The sequence below is a fragment of the Mesocricetus auratus genome, unplaced genomic scaffold, assembly GCF_017639785.1.
Source record: "Mesocricetus auratus isolate SY011 unplaced genomic scaffold, BCM_Maur_2.0 Super-Scaffold_100025, whole genome shotgun sequence".
NCBI lineage: Eukaryota > Metazoa > Chordata > Mammalia > Rodentia > Cricetidae > Mesocricetus > Mesocricetus auratus.
The window spans coordinates 24,893,466-24,906,666 of NW_024429206.1; the positions used below are offsets into that span (position 1 = coordinate 24,893,466).

At 51.5% G+C, this 13,201-nt stretch overlaps 1 long non-coding RNA gene across 1 annotated transcript; it reads right to left on the minus strand.

Moving 5' to 3' along the window:
• Window positions 1–4,284: 4,284 nt before the first annotated feature.
• LOC121133980 lies at window positions 4,285–10,038 on the minus strand. Its single transcript, XR_005870989.1, has 2 exons — window positions 9,837–10,038; window positions 4,285–6,473 (listed from the first exon to the last, which is right to left on the minus strand). It is a non-coding gene; the product is annotated as an uncharacterized LOC121133980 (long non-coding RNA).
• Window positions 10,039–13,201: the final 3,163 nt, after the last annotated feature.

A 13,201-nucleotide genomic window follows, 5' to 3' on the forward strand; every position in this document is an offset into this window, starting at 1 on the left:
CTGAGGAGGAGACAAAAGACGGTGCTTGCCTAGCATGCATGAAGCCCTGGGGTCCATCCTCATAGCCATCTAAACGGGGCACGGTAGTGCAAGCCTGTCTTCCCAGCACGTGGGAGGTAGAGGCGGGAGGATCCGAAGCCCCAGGTCATCCTTGGCTACATAGGAAGCTTGAGGTCATCCTGGAGTGGCAGGCGTGTTGCCGCTAGCTGAACGGAGATGTGGCGTCTGTGGAGGGACTAGGAGAAAACCGGAGACAGCGTTGTGCCGGCAGAGGCTGAAGGAGCCAAGGATGAACCAGGGAGAGGGAGCATGGGATGCGTGGACAGTGGGGAGAGCTCGAACCACCGCCCGCGTCAGATCACAGTTCATAATGACAGGAAACCACCGTCAGATTCCCTGCGGTCCAGGGAAGGAGCCGTAGGAGTCCAGACAAGCGGCGGCGAAGCCGTATGTCCCGACACAGGTTTGGAAGGCTCGGCATGCCTAAGTACCTGGTTCAATCCCAGCGCCACACATACTGGGAGTGGTGGCACATGCCAATAATCTCAGCACTCTCAACATAGAAGCGGGAGTGTTGAAAGTTCAGGGGCATCCTCAGTTGTGCAAGTTTGAGGCCAGCCTGGACTGCAAAAGAATCTCAATACGTAGACAGTTATATACATACATACATACACACACACAGAGAGACAGATCGATAGACATATATAGATACACAGATTCATACATACATACATACATACATACATGCATACATACATACATAGGCTCCAGATAAAAAGGACGGCTCAGTCTTTCTCCCCACATCCATCCTAGACAAACTGTAGGTCCCTTGAGGGCCGGTCCTCAGAGCCAGCATCAAGAAGCAAGGCAAGCCTGTTAACTGTGTGCTGACCCCTGGTCGAACCTGATGACTGCAGCCCTCTGCACGGACGAAGAGTCCATCCTCGCTGTAGCTGGACCAGGTCAGGTTGACCGAGTTCATCACTGACAGGCAGCCTTATCCAGGAGCAGCGTCATTTGGCTCCCTAAGCAAATCTCAGCCTCCACATCAAGTGACAAAAAAAGAAAGGAGAAAAAAAAAAGCCTCACAGTAATCAGTGACTCGGTGCTGGGCAAGAACAGCTCAATCCGTAGACTGCAAGGACCTGAGTTCAATGCCCAGAACCCATGTGAAAAAGCCAGGCTTGGGGGTTTGAGTTTATAATCCCAGCGCTGGGGAGACTGGAACATGAGGATCCCTGGGGTTCCCTGGCCGGCTAGCCTAGAAGAATCATCGAGCTCCAGGTTAACTGTGAGACCCTGTCTCCCCCAAACAAGGTGGACACACATCTTCTGAGGGATGACAGCCAAAGTTATCTCTGGCCTCCATGTGCACACATGTACCCAAACATGTGCTTGAACACACACACATGCCAAGAAGCTAGTGGTACAATTGTCCACAGGAAGTGGGAGTAATGAGCAGAGACAGAAAATCTACGGAAAAAGAAATCTAACCCTTCCCACCCACAGATGTTTACTGAGCATTTACTATGTACTGGGCCACAGAGGAGAAAGGAGGTGCCTGGAGGAACCCAGGTGAGGACTGACTGGGGAATGACCCAGAACCTTGGTCAGGAGAGGCAGAGCAGGACCAGGGACTTCCAAAGCTTCCAGGAGAACACAGAAAAAAAAACAGGTCTCCAAGTGTGGGAGTACGGGAGACCCCCAAGGACCCCAGAGCCTAGCCAGCCAGGTTTTGTGTGTATGTGTGTACAGGTACGTCTGGAGGCCGGAGAACAACCTAGATGTCATCCTTCAAGCACTGTCCAACTGCTTCTGAAACGGCGTCCCTCATTGGGCAGGAGCTTACCAAGTAGGCTCCACTGGCTGGCCAGCGAGCCCCAGGAATCTCCCCGTCTCTGCTTTCCTGGCACTGAACTTAGAAACATACACCTCCAAGCCTGCGGTTATAAACATATACTGTCTAGCACAGGGATTGAACTTGGGTCCTCACTTATGCAAGGCAAGCGCTTGCCCACTAAGCCATCTCCCCAGGCCCTAGCCAGGTTTTGATAGAAACAGGATCAAGTCTGTGGGCTATTTTCACCTTTTAAAAACCACAGACATCCGACGCGTGGGCACTGGAGCCAAATTTCTGGGAGAGACCGAGGCCCCGTGGGCGCTTCCCCTGACGTCAGTATGGGTTTGTCTTCGATGTCTGCGGCTTTGACAGGAGGGGGGCAGATTAGGAGGCTGAGCTGAGAGGGTGGGCAGGGAATCAGAGCCCAGTGCCATCCCCTCCTCTGACCTGGGACGATCCTGTTTGGGGCATTTCCGGGACCCCGCAGGTGTCAAGAAGAAGGCTGGGACATCTCAAGTCTTGCACAAAAGTATGACCCCTTACCAAGTCCTGTCCCCAAGCCACAATGTCAAATCCATACTCAGTGATTCAGCAACACTTTGAAGTTAGAGGTGGCACCGTCAGCCACCAACGGGCAGAAGCTGTCTCTGTGGCTAAGCCTGTCATGTCACAAATTTCAGTCTGCAGGTGCCTAGCTGACGTTCCTGTTCAAGGGCCACATAGAGAAGGAGCCCCATGGTATGACAAATAAGGAAAAGGAGACTTCTAGTCCTCTAAAGGCCCTCTTGTCTCTGCAAGGGAGTCCAGGCTCTCACATTCTTTAGCATTCCCCCAGTTCCTGGTCCCCACATCCTGCTTCATTGTGAGAATGTGTGCTCAAAGCCACTGAGAAGAAATCAGCCTGAAGGAATGCAGTTGTCCAGAGGCCAGTGGCTAGGGATGGGCGCCGGAGAGGGAGCTGGGGAGAGTTTGGGAAGACAGGACTGACATGTACTAAGGCAGCCAGCCAGGCAGTACCGGCCCAGCCATTGTTCCCAGACCCAGGGTCAGGTGCACTGGGCTCTGGCCCAATCGCAGCATGGCTCCAGACTTCCCCAGGCTTGCTTGCCTCCCATCTGCCCCAGACCTTCATGTCTGAGGCCCCCAGCCTGGATCAGGAAAGACAGCACTTGACCTCCTTGCCTCCCAACTGGTTCTACGAACCTGGGCCTGCCTCTTGCAACATAGCCCCTCTCAACCTCATAGTCCAAGTCTTACTCTGTTTAGACATCTCCTGCAAATAGAAGCTTCTGGACTCAGTGTGGATGCTAATAGCTGAGCATAGCTAATGCCTGTTACTCTCAAAGTGTGGTCCCCATGATCGATGACACTGATATCCCCCCCAGATGCTTGCTTAAAAGGCACATGGATGCTCACGGGGCCTGGGGCTCACATCTGGAATCCCAGCACAAGCTAGAGACCAGCCTGGACATCAGAGCAGACTGTGTCTCAGAAACAGAAAGACTGGAACCTGGGGAGACCTCAGAGGGTAAAGCAAGCACTTGTACCCCAGCACCCAAATGAAAAGTTTCTGTGACAAGGGGTATCTGTAATCCCTGAGCCGGGACGCCGGGACACGTGGGTCCCTGAGAATTACTGGACAGCCACACTAGCCAGAACAATGAGCCCCAGGTTCACTAAAAGACTGTTCCAAAAACAAAAGATGGAGGACTGCTGAGACACTGCTCAGGGGTTAAGAGCACTGTTCTTGCAGAGGGCCCAAGTTTGTTTCCAGCGTTCAAGTTGAATCGCTCACAACTGCCTGTAATTGCAACAGGGGGATCTCAAACCTCTGGCCTCGGAGTGCACTGCACTCATGTGCACCGATCTGACACAGACATACACACATATAATTAAAAGTAATAGCCCGGCGGTGGTGGTGGTACGCGACTTTAATCGCAGAGCTCCGGAGACAGAGGCAGGCAGGTCTCTGTAAGTTCGAGGCCAGCCTGGTCCACAGAGCAAGTTCCAGGACAGGCTCCTAAGCTACACAGAGAAACCTTGTCTTGAAAAATCAAACAAAAAAAGTGATAATAAAAATGTTTCAAGGTGAAAATGCTAACTGAGGAAGACATTTCAGAGTGCACCTCTGGACTCCACACATGCCTGTACAGGCAATGCACACACACACACACACACACACACAGGTGACAGGCATAGGCACACACGCATGTACACACACACACACAGGTGATAGGCATAGGCACACACACATGTATACACACACACACAGGTGACAGGCATAGGCACACGCGCATGCACACACACACACATGTACAAACACACACACACACAGTGCAGGGATAGGTAGGTGATGCATGTATGGGAGGTTGAACCAAAGGATGGAAAATTCATGGACTAGAAGAGGAGATGGGAAGGGAAAGTAGAGAAGAGAAGGGAAATTCTTTGTTTTATTTTGTTTAATTTAGAAATTTCATTATATTTAGGATATTGCCCTTTTAGTAACATCTTTACTCTTGAAATCAAATGCATTATTGTGGTGGCTCATATGTTTGAATGCCTGGTCACCGGGGAGTCACTGTTTGAAAGGATTAGAAGGATTAGGAAGAGCGGACTTGCTGGGGTAGTTGTGAGGTTTTTGGAGATAGTGTGTCACTAGGGTGGGCCTTGAGATTTCAAAAGCCCATACTAGATCCAGTGTCCCTCCCTCTCCCTGCTCCCCGTGTCTCAGGATGCAAAGCTCTCAGCTACTGCCCCAGCACCATGCCTGTCTGCTTCCCACCATGATGATCATGGACTAACTGTGAGACAGGTTTCTTTTAGTAAGAGTTGCCTTGGTCATAATGGCTCCTCACAGCAATAGAACAGTGACTAACACAATTATTTGTCCCCCTCTGACCCTGTCTCTATCCCCCTTTTCTCCCTCTCTCAAATTCATGGCCTCCAGTCTCTTTCTCTTTGTTGTTATATAAGCAGATAACTACAAGCTACTTAGTCTCTAAATCCGTAAGTTCCTTGCATGTATATGATGACTTCAGGACTGACTACTTAGTCATCTAATTGTTGGGGGCAGGGTGGTCCTTGGGCCCAAACTGGATCAGAACCTGTTCACCAAACCTTCAAGGGGATCAGATACACACTCAGGTTCAAGTCTAGGGTTTGCTGACTTACATACATTTATGGTCAACCCAGACAACACTGATAGACATGTCAGATCACTGAACCAGCCAGAGCTGGAGAGGGCTGCCTCGGTCCATAATGTGCTTGATATTCGAAGGTGAGGGCCTGGACTCCATCCCCAGCATCCACTTTATTTTTTTGTTGTTTGTAAAAGCTGTGAGTTTATAATCCCCTCACTGGGGAGGCAGAGGCAGGTGAATCCCTGAGGACTTTGCTGACTAGCCCAACTAACCTATTTGAGGAACTCCAGACCAGTGAGAGACGCTGCCTCACACACACACACACACACACACACACACACACACACACACACACATACATACGGCTCCGGTAGAATGGTTCCTTCATGTCTAATTGGTACTAAGGTATAAGGAAGGACTAAGGAAGACTCTGGTTTGAGCAAAACTCTGAGTCTGCATCAGGAGAACTGGGACACCAGCTTGGATGCCAATCCGGTGAGCACCACACTTAACTTGCTTATAAATCCTCTATGGCAGCTGGGCATGGTGGACCATGACTGTGACACCAGCAGGAAAGTGAAACAGTTCAAGGCCAGTCTAAGCTACATTTTGAAACCCTGTCTCAGCAATAAAAACAAGCAAGCAAAAATTCCTTTCAATAGAAACCTCCCTCAATGAAGCCTAAGTTGGGCTCCGGAGTCTCTACCCTGAGAGAGGGATTCAAGGACAGCAGACATAGTAGGATATGGAAAGCTGCCTTTCATTGGGGGATTCTAGGCAGGTGCTCTACCACTGAGCCACACCCCAGCCCCTCACTGGAGGATTCTAGGCAGGGGCTCTACCACTGAGCCACACCCCCAGCCCCTCACTGGGGGATTCTAGGCAGTGAGTGGCTCTAAGGATACTTTTTCAACTCCTTATTTTGAGGCAGGTCTCAAGTCATCCAAGCTGGCCTTGAACTCTCTCTATAACACAGCTGGTCTTAAACTTTTCATCCGCAGGCCTCAGCTTTCCGTACTGCTGGGGTTAGAAGCCTGTGCCACCAGCCCCAGCCTGTACATGCTGTGAGCTCTGTCAGCTCATCCCAAAGTCTCTCCTTGGAATCAGATGCCACCTGAGGCTGGAAAGTTCAGATCTGCTGATGACAGAAGTAGCCTCCACTTTCCCAGCTGCCTGGCTCTCGCCCAACCTTGGCTACAGGTGACCTAATTATGACTTGTGTCTCCAGAACAAGTTGAAGAGATGGATAGGGTCTGTGTTGATTCCTTGTCCCATCAGCCAGCTGACTCATCTCCCTTCAGGAGCAGGGGCGAGGACACATTGCCTGCATGGATGGCCACACTGGAGTCATCTAGAAATGGAAGTGTAATTTTCCATTCAACAACAGCAAAAAAGAAGCGTGTAGTTGTGGTGTGATGACACGTATCTATAATCTTAGCACGGGAAGCCGAAGCAGGAAGACCCCGAGAGTGGGCTACACAGGAGAACCAAGTCTAAAACAAAAGCAAAAAGAGAGGAAACCAGTAACAATGACAAAACCAAAAAGCATCACTGTAGTTCAAAGCCATCACTGCTGCTGGACAAATTGCTATTTTACACCCAGCAATCCCCAAGGTGCCCTCTCAAACTCTCATATCCAGAGTATGTCCTGCCTGTCCTGAAAGGAGAAAAAAAGAATCCACAAAGAGAAAAATGACTCAGATGTCAAAGACTCCTTCTCAGAAGGTTAAAAGCTCTATGACCATTCAGACTCTCAGAGGTCCTGCATGCAAGGTGTGTGTGTGTGTGTGTGTGTGTGTGTGTGTGTGTGTGTGTGTGATTCACATCCAGTGTTATCTCTCCCCAAAACAAGGACAATGGAGTATTGTTGGGGAACACATGCCCAAAACACAAAGGAACTTTCCAGAGCTCTGGGATGAGAAAGAAAAATCAGAGGAACACCTTGTTAAGAGGTCTAAGGTAGAGAAGCAGAGGACTTAAAGGAACACAAAGATTCAGCCTCTTGGAGACCCTGTCTCGATGAACTTGAGTTCTTAGATTGGCTCAAGTGTGCACATGCTCCCCACCTATGCCCAGCTGCATTTCCTGACTCCATCTTCTCAGGGTTTCTCTGCACCCGACGGCGTGGAGACTTTTGTCCTCTTTGGAAGCAGAGGGCAGAAAACTCCAACCACAACTCCCTCCTCTCTCTGGTCTCTTGGCTGTCTTGGGAAATAGGACAATGCAGGGAAATGTTTGTGCCCAAACAGCCCTGCAGCTCCAGGAACTGTGACCCTGCCCAGGAAAGCCAACTCCGGGAGCCCCACCCTGTGGCTGCCTCTGTCTGCTGGATGGGACGGCACAGCAGGGGGTCACCAGAGCAAAAGGCAGCCATGGGCACCCTGATGTGGGAGAAAGGAGAGTTCGGGAGTGGTCTCTCTGACGGCTCTGCCTTGATAACCTGGACAAGACAGAATGGGGTCCCTGTCATCCCAGCGTTAGGGTGGCTGAGGCCAGGGAGTCACATGCTCCAGGCCACCCTGAGCTACAGAGTAAATTTAAGGCCAACTTGGGCTTGATAGGAAGTCCCTGACTCACTCAGAAAACACAGGAAGAGATGGATAGCAACAGGAAGGGAGAAACAGGAGACAGAGACAGAAGGAGAGAGGTAAAGATGGAGACAGGTGAGGAAGACAGAGATGGGGGGGACAGAGACGAGGGAGACAAGTAGGGTCCCAATATAAAACGACTACAGTTGGTTTGCCAATATTTATCTAGAAAACCATGGCCCTGGGTTAATCTGGCCTACAAGCCATAAAAATAGCACTTTGACTGGACTTGAAAAATGCATTAATTCATTCAACAAGCATTCTGCACCCTTGGACCCAGCTGGGCACTGGAGATCCTGGGTGGACCAGCCCACCCTGTCCTGGAAAGACCTACAATGGAAGGAGGGGTGGAGGGGGATGGAGGCAGACGTGTGTGTGTGTGTGTGTGTGTGTGTGTGTGTGTGTGTGTGTGTGTGTGTGTGTATGGAATCGGAGGTCTCTTGTCTGTCCCCAGCTGGTTCCTCCTGAGAAATGCCAAGCTCGTATTGGCTAAGAACCCCAGAAAGGAGTGCACGAGGGTGGAGCATGCTGAGAACAGGGTGCCATCAGGGTCCCCAGAGATGAACTGCAGGGCTAGTCTGCAGCTTATAAACCTGCCGGTCTCTGTCCCCAAGTGTCACCTCATGTCTGGTCCCGGATCCCCACTCCCATCTCCACCCCCACCCTGCCCCTGCCCTCCACTCTATTTGTAGTTTTTTTTTATTTTTTTCAGTCAGAGTCTCATATAGCCCAGGCTGGCCTGAAATACTCAAGATAGCCAAGGATGACCCTGAACTTCTGATCCTCCACCAGATCCAGATCCAGTTTACATGATGCCAAGGACAGAACCCAGGGCTTCACGCGTGTCGGGGAAGCCCTCTGCCAGCTGAGCCCCAATCTCAACTCCCAGCACTGTGGTTGATTAAAGTTTTCAGTGTCACAGCCAGGAAGATAGCTCAGCAAGGAAGATCTGAGTTCAAATCCCGGCACCCATGTAAAAAGCTGGGCACAGTCAAGGGCGTGCCTATAATCCCAGTATGGTAATGAGGGTAGTCCACGAGGGTCTCTGGGACTTGCTGGCCATCAGCCTAGGTCCAGGTTCAGTGACAGACTCTGTGTCACAGGAATACGGTGAAGAATGATACTCAGGTGTTAACACATCTGCACAGGCATGTGGATCACACACACACACACACACACACACACACACACACACCACAGATAAGTAAATAAAAAGATTCCCATTCCCTTGGGTAGGTCTTCTTTCTGCTGTACTTCCCATGATCCTCTCTGATTTGAGCCTTGGTATTCTTGTCCTTAGATGACTAACATCAGGTGTAAACCAACCAACAGGAAAAGTAGAATAATTTTGGCCCATTCAGACACCTGCAATCCCAGCATTCAAGGAGCAGAAGCAGGGAGGTAGAACATTCCGGGCTAGTCTGAGCTACTATGTGAAATCCTTCTCAACAATAACAAGAGAAAACCAAGTGTTTCGGTCAGTGCCTATAATCACACGCCTCTTGGGAGACTGAGGCAGAAGAATCACTGGGAATTTGAGACCCGCTGGGCTACAATGTGAGGCCAGGTCTGAAAAGATAAAGTGTTGGCATGTAGCTAGGTACACAAAGCCCTGGGTGGGCCCAGCACCACACAAACTAAGTGTGGTGATGCACACCCACAACCTCAGCGCTGGGGTGTGGAGGCAGGAGGATTAGAAGCTCAAGGCTATGCTTAACTACCATTGAGACAGTCTCAAGAAAAAGAGAGGGGTAGGGAGGGAGGGAGGGAGGGAGAGAGCGACAGAGACAGAGCGACAGAGACAGACAGAGACAGAGACAGAGACAGAGAGACAGAGACAGAGAGATAGCTCAGTCATTAAGAATGCTTACTGCTCTTCAAGAAGAGCCAGGTTTGGTTTCGGGCACCCACATTTGGCAGCTCACAATCACCTGCAACTATAGTTCCAGGGTATCTGATGCCCTCTGCTGGGCTCCAAAGACTTTTGCACACTCATGATACACATAAACTACTCAAAGCACACACAGGTGCACATAAAATGATAAAGAATTCTTTCAAAGAGAGAGGAAAGAGAAAGGAGAAGAGAAGATGGGAGAAGGGAGGGGAGGGGAGGGGAGAGAAGAGGGAGGAAGGGGAGGGGAGAGAAGAGGGAGGGAGGGAGGGGAGGGGAGGAAAGACAAGGACTTTCTTTAACTTCACGACACAAACGGGTCCATGTGTGACATGTGACGCCGCCACATGTGACCCCGGACATTCCTGCACACAAACCTTCTGGGCATGTCCATTTCCCGTTTCCAGGCGTCCCGAGGTAGAAAGGAAAAAGCTGGTGACCCCAGGGCCCCTTCTCAGCCCTGCCAGGACTTGGATGACTGCCTTTCTCTTCTTGCCTTCGGGGACACAGGGACTGGGATGGAAGGAGCCAGGGCGATGGAGGGACAGCCAGCCAGGGGCGGATGAGGTCAAGCAGCCAGCCTGGTTGTCACAGGCCCTCACGCCCACCTCGCCCGCCTGCCAGCAACTGTATGTTTTCATCCTTTCCTTGGAGGGGGAGGGGTGTGGCATGGAGCCTTCAGTGCTGAATTAAGTGACAATGAATTCGAACCACATGGAGCCCCGGCTTAAGGGGGAAAGTGTTTGGGTCAAGCAAAGAAAGAGTTTCATCAACCCCCACCCTCACCCCCACACCCACTTCCAGACAGTACAAAAATAGTTCGGGCCCAGGCAGGCTATGACCCACAGGCCTGGCTGCCTGTCATGGCCCCCTGTCCTGGAAAGATACTTCTGGTGGCCTCTTTCCCTGGATGTGGGTTTCGCAATCTTCCCTTGTTTTGGTGGCCTCCTTTTGGACTGGCCTGGTTTGTCTGGGAGAATTAGCTGGAGAGAAGAACCAGAGAGTCTCTCTCTCTCTCTCTCTCTCCTGTTTGTTTTGGGGGAGAGGGTCTCATAGCCCAAGCTTGAACTCATGACCTTCCTGCCTCCCCCTCTTCAGGGGCTGTGGTTACAGATGTGTGCCAGCGGTGGCTGGTTTATGAAGAGCTGGGGGTAGAACCTAGGGCTTCATGCAAGCCAGGGCCACACAGAGAGCCTGGGAAACTGAGGCAGGGCACATCCTTTCACGGATGGAGATTCAGAGACACCCAGCCCCAGAGACCAGAAATAGCTCAGAGCAAGCATCCCATAACCAATGCTCAGTGTGCACTGGGTATCCGGCCAGGGATGACGGCAGGAGGGCTCTGGATATGCAGACAGCTGGAACTTGCTCACCTGGACTTGGGGAGCTTTGTTGCTGATATTGCTGCTGAGACGACAAGCCTCTCAACCTTGAGAAGTAGCAGAGGCCAGCTGGGCACACTTTGTCCTCACTGTGCCCCCTGCCCTAGGGACCCCAGGACCCAGCCCGTCTGGGACAGCGTGTAGCCTGGCCTCCTTCCCCGTGCTGGCTTCCTAGAGGGTTTCCGTTCCTTTCATTCCCATTGTTCTCCCTGAGTTTGCTTCTGCAGGCCCTGACCTGCCCTCAGGGCCAGGCTGGGAGGAGCAGAACCCACTAGGGAGTGGGAGCCCAGGGCTGGGCTCTGGATTTTTTGTTCTTGTTGTTGTTGACTGGCAGTCTTAGGCTGTGGGGTGGGGGCTCAGTTGGCAGAGCGCTTGCTTGCCGAGCTTGTGTGAAGGCCTAGCCTAGCAAGGCGTGGGTCTATCCAGCTGTGCATCCCGGCGCTTGGGAGACAGACTCGGGAGGATCAGAAGTTCAGATTCACCCCTGCCTATGTAGAGAGTTCAAGGCTAGTCTGGGCCATGTGGGACTCTGTCTCATAAAAGAAAAGACAGGATCTCATTACATATCCCAAACTGTCCTCAAACTTTGGTCCCCCTGCCTCAGCTTCCCGAGGGGTGGGAATGTGGGCACATGCCACCATGCTGAGCTCAGCTCATGTTACTTCCTGCTACTGGAGTGTGGGACGGGGAAAGGGGGATGCCTCCTCTCAGCCCTCTTGACAGGGATGCTAAGTAGGAGCTCTCTGAGCTGCTACCCTGGCTGGGACACTTGTCAGTCACGTGGACAAGTGATTTGCTTTTGCTGACCCTCAGTTTCCTCAACTATAAAACAGGGGTGACAAGGGACTCTCCCCCCAAAGGTGTTGGGGGCAATGTGTGGGATGAGATGTTCTCTCCGGTGTGGTGGCTTGTGTCTGTAATCAAGGCACTTGGCAGGTCGAGGGCTAGCTCTCTGGAGGCAGAAACAGGGAGTCTCCAGGGCGAGTTGGTAAGCTCGGCTAGCCAAATCAGCATGATCTGGGGTCAAGTGGATGCCCTGCTTTATTTCGTATGAATGCAGGTCTGTGCACCAGGTGTGGGCAGTGTTACCGAGGCCGGAAGAGAGTGTCAGATTCCCTCTGGAACTGGAGTCACAGGCAGTTGTGAGCTGCCCTATGGGTGCTGGGAATCGAACCTAGGTCCTCAGGAAGGGCAACCAGTGCTCTGAGCTGATGAGCCACCTCTCCAGCTCCCAGGGAATGATTCCCCATCTTAATACATGAAGATGAAAGCAGCTGAGGGAGAACCCTGACATCAACCTCTGGCTTCCACATGCATACGTACCACACACACGCGTGTGACCGCCATCTGCAAAAAAAAAAAGAAAGAAAAGAAAAGAAAGGAAGGAAAGAACTATTTACACATGCATACATGACCACACACATACGTGTGCCTGCCATCTGCAAAAAAAAAAGGAAGAAAGAAACTATACACACATGCATAGCATACACACATACACATGAAAAAATAGATGAATAAGAAAATTCTTGTCCGTGTCCATTATTATTACAAGTGTCTCCAACGCACATGTTGGTTAACTCACATTTTCCGTGGCCAGGGAGGGGCAAGAGAAGGCTTTTGCTCTTAGCTGTTTGCTCCTTCAAGGCCCCAGGCTAGAGGCTGCAGCTGTAAAGAATTCCTTTCAATCGGGTCCAGTGATGCTACGATAAGCCTGGACCACAGGATACAGCATCACCAGGCTGAGGAGGCTGTAAGCCAGCGCCAGAGCAAAGGCCAATCAAAGTGGTCAGGCTCTGGACTGGGGGATGGGAGGGTGGGGACTGGGATGAGGGAGGGGGCGAGGGGGCGGGAGGATCTATTCTCTGTGGTCCAGTACCATTCTCTTGCTGTCTTCCTCATACCTATCCACTCATCCACCCTGTACACCAAACATCTATTCTCTACCCCATGGTTTTGTGTATAAACACACACACACACACACACGCACACGCACATGCACACTCACACACACTTGCATGCACCCTCCACAGGACTCTCCCAGTGAAAGTCCCAAAGCCTGACCTTTAAAGGTTGTCCAACATCCTTGCAAGAGTAGCCTCTGCCTGTTGGATGCTCTGTCCTGAAGAGGGCGTGGGTGTCAACAGACTCAGGACAGGATGGAGAGAATGTAACAGGCCGAGGACGGGGTATAAGTGCTCTGAAATGCTGTCTTCCAGGCACGCCGTGGCTGTTACACTCTTCAACTCCTCTGCACAAGATCGGGCCTTCAAGGCATCCATCATGGGTGCGGGAGGGGCTCACAAGGTCCCGCCCCTCTCCAAAGATCTATGTGCAGGGAATAGTTGCTGGGGGAGGGAGAG